Source organism: Micropterus salmoides, unplaced genomic scaffold, assembly GCF_014851395.1.
Source record: "Micropterus salmoides isolate LMB-PRFRI ecotype aquatic unplaced genomic scaffold, ASM1485139v1 Ms_hic_scaffold_23, whole genome shotgun sequence".
In the NCBI taxonomy this organism is placed as follows: domain Eukaryota; kingdom Metazoa; phylum Chordata; class Actinopteri; order Centrarchiformes; family Centrarchidae; genus Micropterus; species Micropterus salmoides.
In genome coordinates, this window is record NW_024041484.1 from 14615247 (window position 1) to 14624227 (window position 8981).

The 8981-nt window shown below is 40.6% G+C and overlaps 1 protein-coding gene across 5 annotated transcripts in view; it reads right to left on the bottom strand.

Moving 5' to 3' along the window:
• Window positions 1-8981, bottom strand: part of cacna2d4a (calcium channel, voltage-dependent, alpha 2/delta subunit 4a) — a 92735-nt gene that overhangs the window by 23089 nt on the left and 60665 nt on the right. The window lies entirely within an intron of this gene.

Here is an 8981-nt window from a genome sequence, read left to right on the forward strand (position 1 = left end):
TTATAGTTTATATCGACAAATGTCAAACATTCATCAGTAAGACAGATAATAGTGTGAGAGGAGGAACATTTTTTCCTTTTTTCAAGCACTGTTCCCACTGCATTCCTTTGACTCAATAGTATTTGTAGTATCAGTCAAAAAGTCCCACTCCCATGTGTTCCTAGTGTAATTGGTACATACGCCTGTAACTCTTTCAACACTTTAAATTAACTGCAATGGGTCCAGAAAGGAAAATACATGCAGAGTGGCAACACATTGATCTCAGTTTGGGTTTTGTTGTGAAATGTAGACCAGAAACTGTCTTGTATTCTTCTTCTTCTTCTTTTTATTATTATTATTACTCTCTTATTTGTTGCATGAGTCCAGCACATGTTAACTGAGTGCTTATTCAGTAAGCTCTAAACTGTACTATATATTAAATAAAATCTATTTAACATAAGCATTTCATGATGATGATTTGTGATGCTGGAAATATAGGAAGTGAAGATTTTCCTACAGTTGTAAGTCACTCTGGATAAGGGCATCGTTTATCTGACTAATATCTCCCATCCCACTTTCTTTTTCAAGACCAGAACATAAATGAAACTCACTCCACGAACACAGAACAGAGTAACCCTTCAATGCCAAAACCACTGATTGTGTTTCCCATAAGCAGCAGTGCTTGCTATGTTCAACAAAGCCTGAGCAGATCCCATGACTTTCTGATGGAGAGTGCTCAATAAACCGATGTTGCCAGGCAACAAACACTGATCCAGCCAGTAAAAGGAGTTATTGCAAATTCCGGTTGATTTCTCAGAGAGAGAGAAAAAAAAGTTCAGCAACAGTTGATTATAATGATCAGTTTGAATAGAAATCCTTGACGTCTGAACACACAAGCCCACACACGCTTACATACAGAAGTCTGCACATGAAAAGGCAATTGATGCACTAACACGTACAGAAAAAACATAAATGTGCACTCAAAGAGCTATTTAAACTTATAGACTCAAAATACACATAGAAAAAAAACAGACACACTTTCTGAGGAAAGTACACAGACAAATACAAACACAGACCCAAAAGGATGCACATATATCCACACACACACACAAGTTAGGACATCCTACTGATGAACTGATGAACACTGAAACCTGACCTCTGACCTTATACTTTTCAAAGTCTATTTACGGGTTGTTTTTTGTGACAACTTCAAGAGAGAGGCACAATAATGCAGACACACACACCTCTGTGCTGAAGCTCACTAACCTCAGAGGAGTCGCCAGAGGCTGCACTGACATCACGTTACCAAAGCAACAGGCAGAGGGGCTGCGATTGGACGGAAGGCTGATGACTCAACCTACCTCCCTCGTCCTCCTCCTCTCTCTCACCATAATCTTTCTCTCTAGAAGTGTCTCTCACTTTCTCATGCGCAACTTTTCCAACGTCAAGGATGCAGACAGAGGCGCGCGCATGTCAGAGCCACGTGGTATTTTTTCAATTAAAAGAATAAAAAAGGTTGGCGAGTATTTGGCTAGGACTGACTACCTCTGAATATAACCCACAGGACATGTGTGCAAAATAATCTGACAAGCAGGTACAGCGTTCCCTGTGGAGCAAGAAGCAAACACTACGTTATAAATATAAAAAAAGAGAAATTAAGTAATATGTTTACAAAGCTGTGTTAATGGGTTTGAAACCCACTGACACATCTAAATTGGGTACACATTGGGTATGTGTGTGTGGACCCTCTAAGTCAGCAGAGCCTACCTTAAGTTAACCTAGTTTTACAGCCTTCTTGAGCAAGCCTGTTGGAGGCACGCTCACTAAATCATTCATAGTGGAGAGACAGGGAGAAACATATTCCTATGTGTGTGTATGTGTGTGTGTGTGTGTGTGTGTGTGTGTGTGTGTGTGTGTGTGATGGAGAAAGATTGAAAGAGTGAATGCAAAATGCTATGCTCTTTCTTCTGTTCCGAATGTTTACATGGTAGTTTGTGCTCACAACTACCATGTCCCTTCTCGGGACAGGTGTTGCAAATTAGCGATAGCTAAAAACACTATGGTACGCACATTGGATTGCTGTTTTCAGTTTATCTGTCTATCTTATCGGTCCCTAATAGAATAAACCATAAATAAATAATCATCACACATCAAAAAGGAATTAAAGTGGCGACATTTTGAGGCACTAATTTGGTGTGAAATTCAATTACCTACTCAATCTTTTATAATGTAAAAGGAGATCAACACGGTACTGTGTGTGTGTGTGTGTGTGTGTGTGTGTGTGTGTGTGTGGGGGGGGTCTTTTTGTGTGTAATCACCCCCTTTACATTACCTCCCTAATCCAGTTTCATTACGGCAGAACATAAGTATCTGAATTTTAAAGGAATTGGTCCACATTTTGGGATTGTCAAATCCTCGTTTTAGTTTAGATTTTTGTCCAGACAAATGGGAACTTGTGTGATGATGTGCACGGTTACTTCGCCCAGCTGTTGTTGGCCAATAAAGAGTGACGGCTTTTACTGTAACTTTCAGTAAAACCATCATTTTCACATAAACAAAACAACGTGCTGTAACGCTCGTCGAGCTGAGGTTGACATCAGAGACTGGTGATTATTATCTGTGAGTTTGTTGATACAATACCACTTTCACATTAGTTCCATTATTAGCATCTAAATACTGATTGCTGCAACAAAGCCAGGATTGCTATTTCACCCTGCTTGCAAACTTTGTGCTAAGCTAGGCTAAACACATCCTGCCTGCAGCTCTGGGTTTAATCCACATCCGTGGCACTGTTATTCATCTTCTCATCTAACTCTCAAAAAGAGAGCAAATAAACAAAGTTCCAGACATTTTAAACTATTCCTTTAAGGTGAAGGAAAGAAAAACATGGAAACAGAGAAATATATATATATATACACATCTACGCATCTTCACCTCTCTCCTCCCTTTTCCATCTCATTCTTTTACTTCCATGTTCCCGCCCTCGACATCCCTCTCTCCTCTCTCTACTCTTCTGTTTCTGTCTCTATCTAAGAAGACAGATGGTGCTCGCTCACCTCTCCCCTATTTATCTCTCCCCTATCCCTTACTCTTTTTCCACCCCATTCTGCTTTTACTCGCTTTTTGCTTGTCTCCCTCCTTCTTTTTTTCATTTTACTCCCCGCGCCTCTGTCGTTCTCTTTTTGGCTCTTTCTTTCAACCCTGCTCTCCCTTCCCACTTACCTTGTTTTCCCTCCCTCTCGTCTCTTGTCTGCCCCACACCAACCACTCTCTCTCTCTCTCCCTCTTCCTCTCCTCTAGGAAATCCCTCTCTACCATCTGTCTGGCTGTGATGAATTCAGAGCCTTTCAGAACAAATCAACTTGGCCAAATTAATGAGACTCTCCAAGGGGATAAACTTTGTGTGAGTGTGTGTGTGAGTGAGAGTGTTTGTGTGTGAGAGTGAGCGTGTGCACCTAAAATACTTCATAATCTGTCGACTTTACCACTTAATTTATCCTGCAGTGACAGTGTGTTACAGGGAAATACAACAGACTAGGCTGGCTGCACACAGTTTCTTAAACCATTATAGGTCAGGACCACAGATGGGCCTGTTTTTCATCATCTTCACGTGTTAACTGCTGTTTTTTTATTGACAATGAGACACTATGCTCACTTCCAGCCACATTATCCAAAAAGTAGAATGTGAGGCAATTGCCAACCAATGTTTCTGGGATCACAAATCCGAATTTCGATGTCCAATTGTGTGTATGTTTGGTAGGTATGAATCACAAGCCAAGGTCTGACTATATGAGTCACTATATAGGCTACTACATTTGATTATTGCATTCTGATAACTAGAAGCACCAGTGCCGCTGAAGGGAAAGCAACTTGTCTAGAAGTGTTTGTCTGATGGGGAGAAATTAAGCAGCACTCAGGAAATATAGTGTTTCAAAAACAGGCACTAATTTAACTAACAAAAGGCTGATAATTAAATAGGTTAATCATAGTCATTTCAAATTGCTCAACTATAACTGATCTCAATGAGTGGCTGCTGATCACAGTGTTTCACTGTTTTGGCAGTTCAAATAACCTCACCGTCTACAGCATCTTTCATCATGAATTTCATAACATGTATGTGTATGTGACAATAAAGTATCTTCTTCTTCTTCTTCTTCTTCTCTTAAAGGGGCACTCCAACAATAAGGCTTAGTTTACTTGTGACGAGGAGTTCTACTCCACTCGTGAAAACAGTTGTGTAATGTCTTCTGTGGTTCTCCAAAGTCTGAATTTAAAGTCAAATATTAAACAGAAAACCTGAGGTGACCCATACTTTGCCCATACTAGGAACTAAAAGTCAGGATACCTTGGCCTCTGGTACTTTGTTTTTAAATCTGTCTCATGTGAGTCCCCAGGAATTATGGAAGTGAAAGCTTTTGGAGTGCAGCCTTTAAGTTTTCTTTAGGAAGTATACTATGACTTGTCAATCCTAACATTACAGCTTATTGTAATAATGTAGCAATTGGTTTTTGAAAATGATATACAAATGCTGGCTAACATTTTAATGTATTTAATGTATAAACATGATGTTGGGGTGTGACATAAGACAGTAATCATTCTTGAGTGTAAACTAATGTGCTATGCACTGTAAAATGAATGGCAGTATGTTTTGATAGGAAAGGCAGAAAAAATTGGATTGTTAAGCTACGAAGGAAAACAAGAATATCAGACATTTGCTGTAAAATAACAAAAAGGCAAAAGGCAATGGGAATACAATGGGCTGTCCAAGAAAAGGCTCTGGAAAATTGTGTTTCAAGGCATGAATTAAAACATGATTGATTTTTAATGGAGCAATCCCCATTGACCATATTGACCGGCGGGCCATAAAACTGTCTGGTCAACATGAGGCTGATTCAGACGACAGAAAATTCTGATATATGGGAACAGAGACACAAACGACTCCTGGGATGGAACAATGGACATACACAACCAGTGTGTGTGTGTGTGTGTGTGTGTGTGTTTGTGTGAGAGTGTGCCTGTGTGTGTGTTAAGATGGATAGTGCTTTGAAGTCACTTGCTCCGTGCGGGAAGTAGTGGTTGTAGCGCTAAACGTGCCTGGCCAGACCTGGTGTTAATACAAAGACTAGAGCCAATTCATCTTCACTGACACTCACCCAATAGCACAGTAAATTACAGAGCGGGGGACTGGGTGGGGGTGTTAAAAGATAGAGAGAGAAAGAGAGAGATAGAGATGAGGGAAGACAGAATTGGTAGAGGAGAAAGAGAGAGAGAAGAGGGATGTTGCAGAAAGGAGAGAGACGATATCCATATAGTTCACATAGCAACTTATAATGAATGCAACAGAATGCGTTTAAATTCATACATCATCAATATTAGAGGTAACGAACAGCAAGTACTGCTGGGATTTAATCATGCCTCATAGATAATAAATAAACCCATGTTCCAGAAGCTAAGAATTGAATAAAACTGCTAGAGAAATGCTGGGTGAGTATAATAGCCAGACAGAAAGGTTAAAAAATACACTTTCTTGTTGCAAACCACTGCCAGTAATCATTTTTCATACCCCGTTATTTCCTGCATCATTGATGGAACAGAACCGGCCATAAAAGTCGCCTTGGCAGGAGGTGCTGGCACTAACAATGGATCCTCACGCCAGAAGGCCTCTTTGCCAGACACAAAAACAGCCCGAAAAAGTGGACACATCCCTTGGAGGACCAAATAAATCAAGCTCACCTTGCGTTCTTATCTGGTGTTAAAACCTCTTGCCTCTCAGTCAGGGAACAAAGTCTCAGATGCGCTGTCTACGGAGATTAGGACAGTCACAGTCCAAACTGTTGTTTCTAGAATTAAACAAACCTTTAACCATGACAACATAATTTTTACATCTTGTGCTATATATACATTCTTACATTTTTGGTTATAGCAATGCTGACTACTACTGTAATTCCAGATTCATCACTTTCCAAATGCTAAGGCTCTCTACTCTACTCATAATCAGAGGCAAAGTGGAGCGAGCCAAGTAAGAATGTTAGTAATTTTTCGTACTCCAGTCAAAAACAAAAGGCAGTGGCAAATATCCTCTGGTGAAAAGTCAGAGTAAGAACATAATGATCAAGAAGGGCTTGAGTTCAAGACTCCCTTTCTGTCCTTTCCATCACAGATTGCTTTCAGGTTACATCACAGTCAGCTGTCATTTCATCTGCTGCCCACTGAAAGGTCATTGAAAACGAAAGTCAAAGTTGAAACAGATCAAATTTTGAGTGCAGCGCGAGACATAAAATCCAAGTGCTTCCGTCTCTGCTCTCTCCATAAGATTGGCTCATGGCTGATTCAGATGCAAAGAAAATCTCCTGATGACCATGTGTAGCATAAGGATGGTGTATAGGGGTAAGCAAGAGAAGTGTTTTACAATTGCTAGTCAACTATCAGATGTGGAGGCACTGACAAAACGTTATCACTCTGCCTTAAACAACTGCATTTCCCTGGACTTGTGAATAAAGTTACAACATGCTTATTTTTTATTTAACCTTTATTTAACCAGGAAGTCTTTACAAGAGACAGCTGGTAAGAATGTCAGTGTAAGATAGCTATTACATAGTTACATAAGAACACATATCATTAATTTACAACAACCACATAGAGCTCAACAAAACTTGAAGTAAACCGTAAATAAAATTTTAGCTCTTTTCCACAGCGTAGACCTTTAAGCATTTTTTCTATATTTGTTGCAAAGTGTCCACCGTCGTAAAGTGTCCTTGAGGCTGGCACTAAATTATCAGCAGCTGAAAGGTTGCGTCACTGTTGCTCACTCTGGTCAATGACCCCTGCACTCTGAAGAAGAGAGGGCAGGACTACTTAGAGGACTAATTACCCCTTTGGGATAACACACACACACACACACACACACACACACACACACACACACACACACACACACACACACACACACACACACACACACACACACACACACATTTTAATATGCAGTAGTGGTGCAACAACTTCCCTCTTCTTCTGCTGATTTTAGGTAACCTTATCTGGCTTACTGTTTTCTAGGCTTCATGTTTTGTTTTGTTTTCTTGTCTTTTAGTGAATGCTGTGTTGTTTATTCTCGGTTGATGTAAAGCACTTTGGACACCGGTTGGTTGCTGTAAAGTGCGATATAAATAAATGTTGATTGATTACTATAAAAGTGCATGTTATTTCTACTACAAAAGGTCCTTTAACAATGACAGCAAAAGTAAAACTTTTGTATTCACCGCTATTCCAGTCAATCTAGCCAATCATCTTTTATAACCAGCAGTGATGAGGGTGTTCTCTATACCCAGCACTGACAACAGTGACTGGCAGCTAAAACAGATTTCTATTTGTGAGGAAGTACCAGTGAAGCCAGCACAGCGCCCACATTTGGAGAGGAAACCAGAGGACTCATGTTCAGGTTGTATTTGTGTGTGTGCTGGGCAGCTGACCAGTCTAGTGTTTTAGCTGGTCTGTGGAAAGGAGTGGAGCGACAGACAGTGATGTGTGCAAACTCAGGAAGGCGTACAGGTAAATAGAAGGACAGGATAACATGGCCTGACACCCATATTATGATATATTGTTACAGTTATCTTGGTATGTATTTTTAATATATGAATGCATGTTATTTCCTGTCTTATGTTGTTTTATTTCTTATTTATTTGTCCTGATGAATTAAAATATGACCAGTTACAGATTCTGGACTGTGGGCATATAGTTTGGTTGAACTTCCATTTAGATGTCACTGATTATTGTGCTACACTTAGACACCAACTGCAGAGAGCACTTTTACAAGAAGGTTGTTAATTGGCAACAGTCCCCTGTGACGTGAGCCATTTTAACCTGTGAAAGATATGGTCAGCAGCAGCTAAAAATGAGAAGCGGCTACCTGAATGTTGAAAAACATTGCTCTTTGCAAATAAGAAAGAGAGGGAAGACGACAGACTCGACAATAGATCAATGATTTAACAAATGATTCACATGCTCATTAACAGCACAATGTGTGTGCGTGTATGTGAGTCAGTCAGTTCATGTAAGGAAGCAGCCAAGTAATTATATGCTGTGTGCAAACATACACACAATCCCCCCACCAATTCATATCCCCCCATTACTACCCCACCATTTTCTGTCTGTCTCAGACATGATCACTGGTGTCTTCCAAAGGAAACATTGTGCTTTCTCACAATGACTTCCACTAATGAACACACATTAACTTGGGGGGCATTGCATTTACTGACAATACTTTCTTAAGGATTTACCCTGATTTTAACAATAATCCCAACATTTACCCTAAAATGTATTTTTTTTTTGTTTTCCCCTACATTTTGTCCCCACACTGTGAGTCATACAAGGCGCTCTTAAACATGTGTGGACGTACAGCCATATGCACAAACATGCTCCACACACACACACACACACACACACACACACACACACACACACACACACACACACAAAGCCAGCCGTTACGAGAGCTGCCACGGGGAATAGAATGAAAATGAAAGCCGAGCGAGGGAGACGTGAGGAGAAAAAAGAAAAAAGAGGGAGGAGAAAAGCCCATGTGGCAGAGGGAGATTCTCATCTTCACTGAAATCAACTGATCCCTCCTTCCCTCCCTCCACTGCTAAAGCATTCTCTCTCACATCTCTCATTCCGTCTCTCCCCCTTCCATCTCCCTCCATCCCTCCATGTCCTCTGCCTCCCTCTTTCTCCTCCTTCCTCCTACCTTTATCTTCGTTCAGCCAACCTCTGCTCTATTTCTCTCGCCACCTCTCTCTCTTTTTACTTTCTCCATGCTCTCCCCTCCCTCCCACTTCTACTCCTTCTCTCTCTCTCTCAGCTTTCACTCTTTTGTATTATTACTCTCTCTGTATTCCACCTCCCTCATCCTCTCTCTGTCACAGTGGGAGAGCTGCAGGCAGACAGAGGCAGGCATACACTAATGTTACTATATTTGACAAGACACACACACACACACACACACA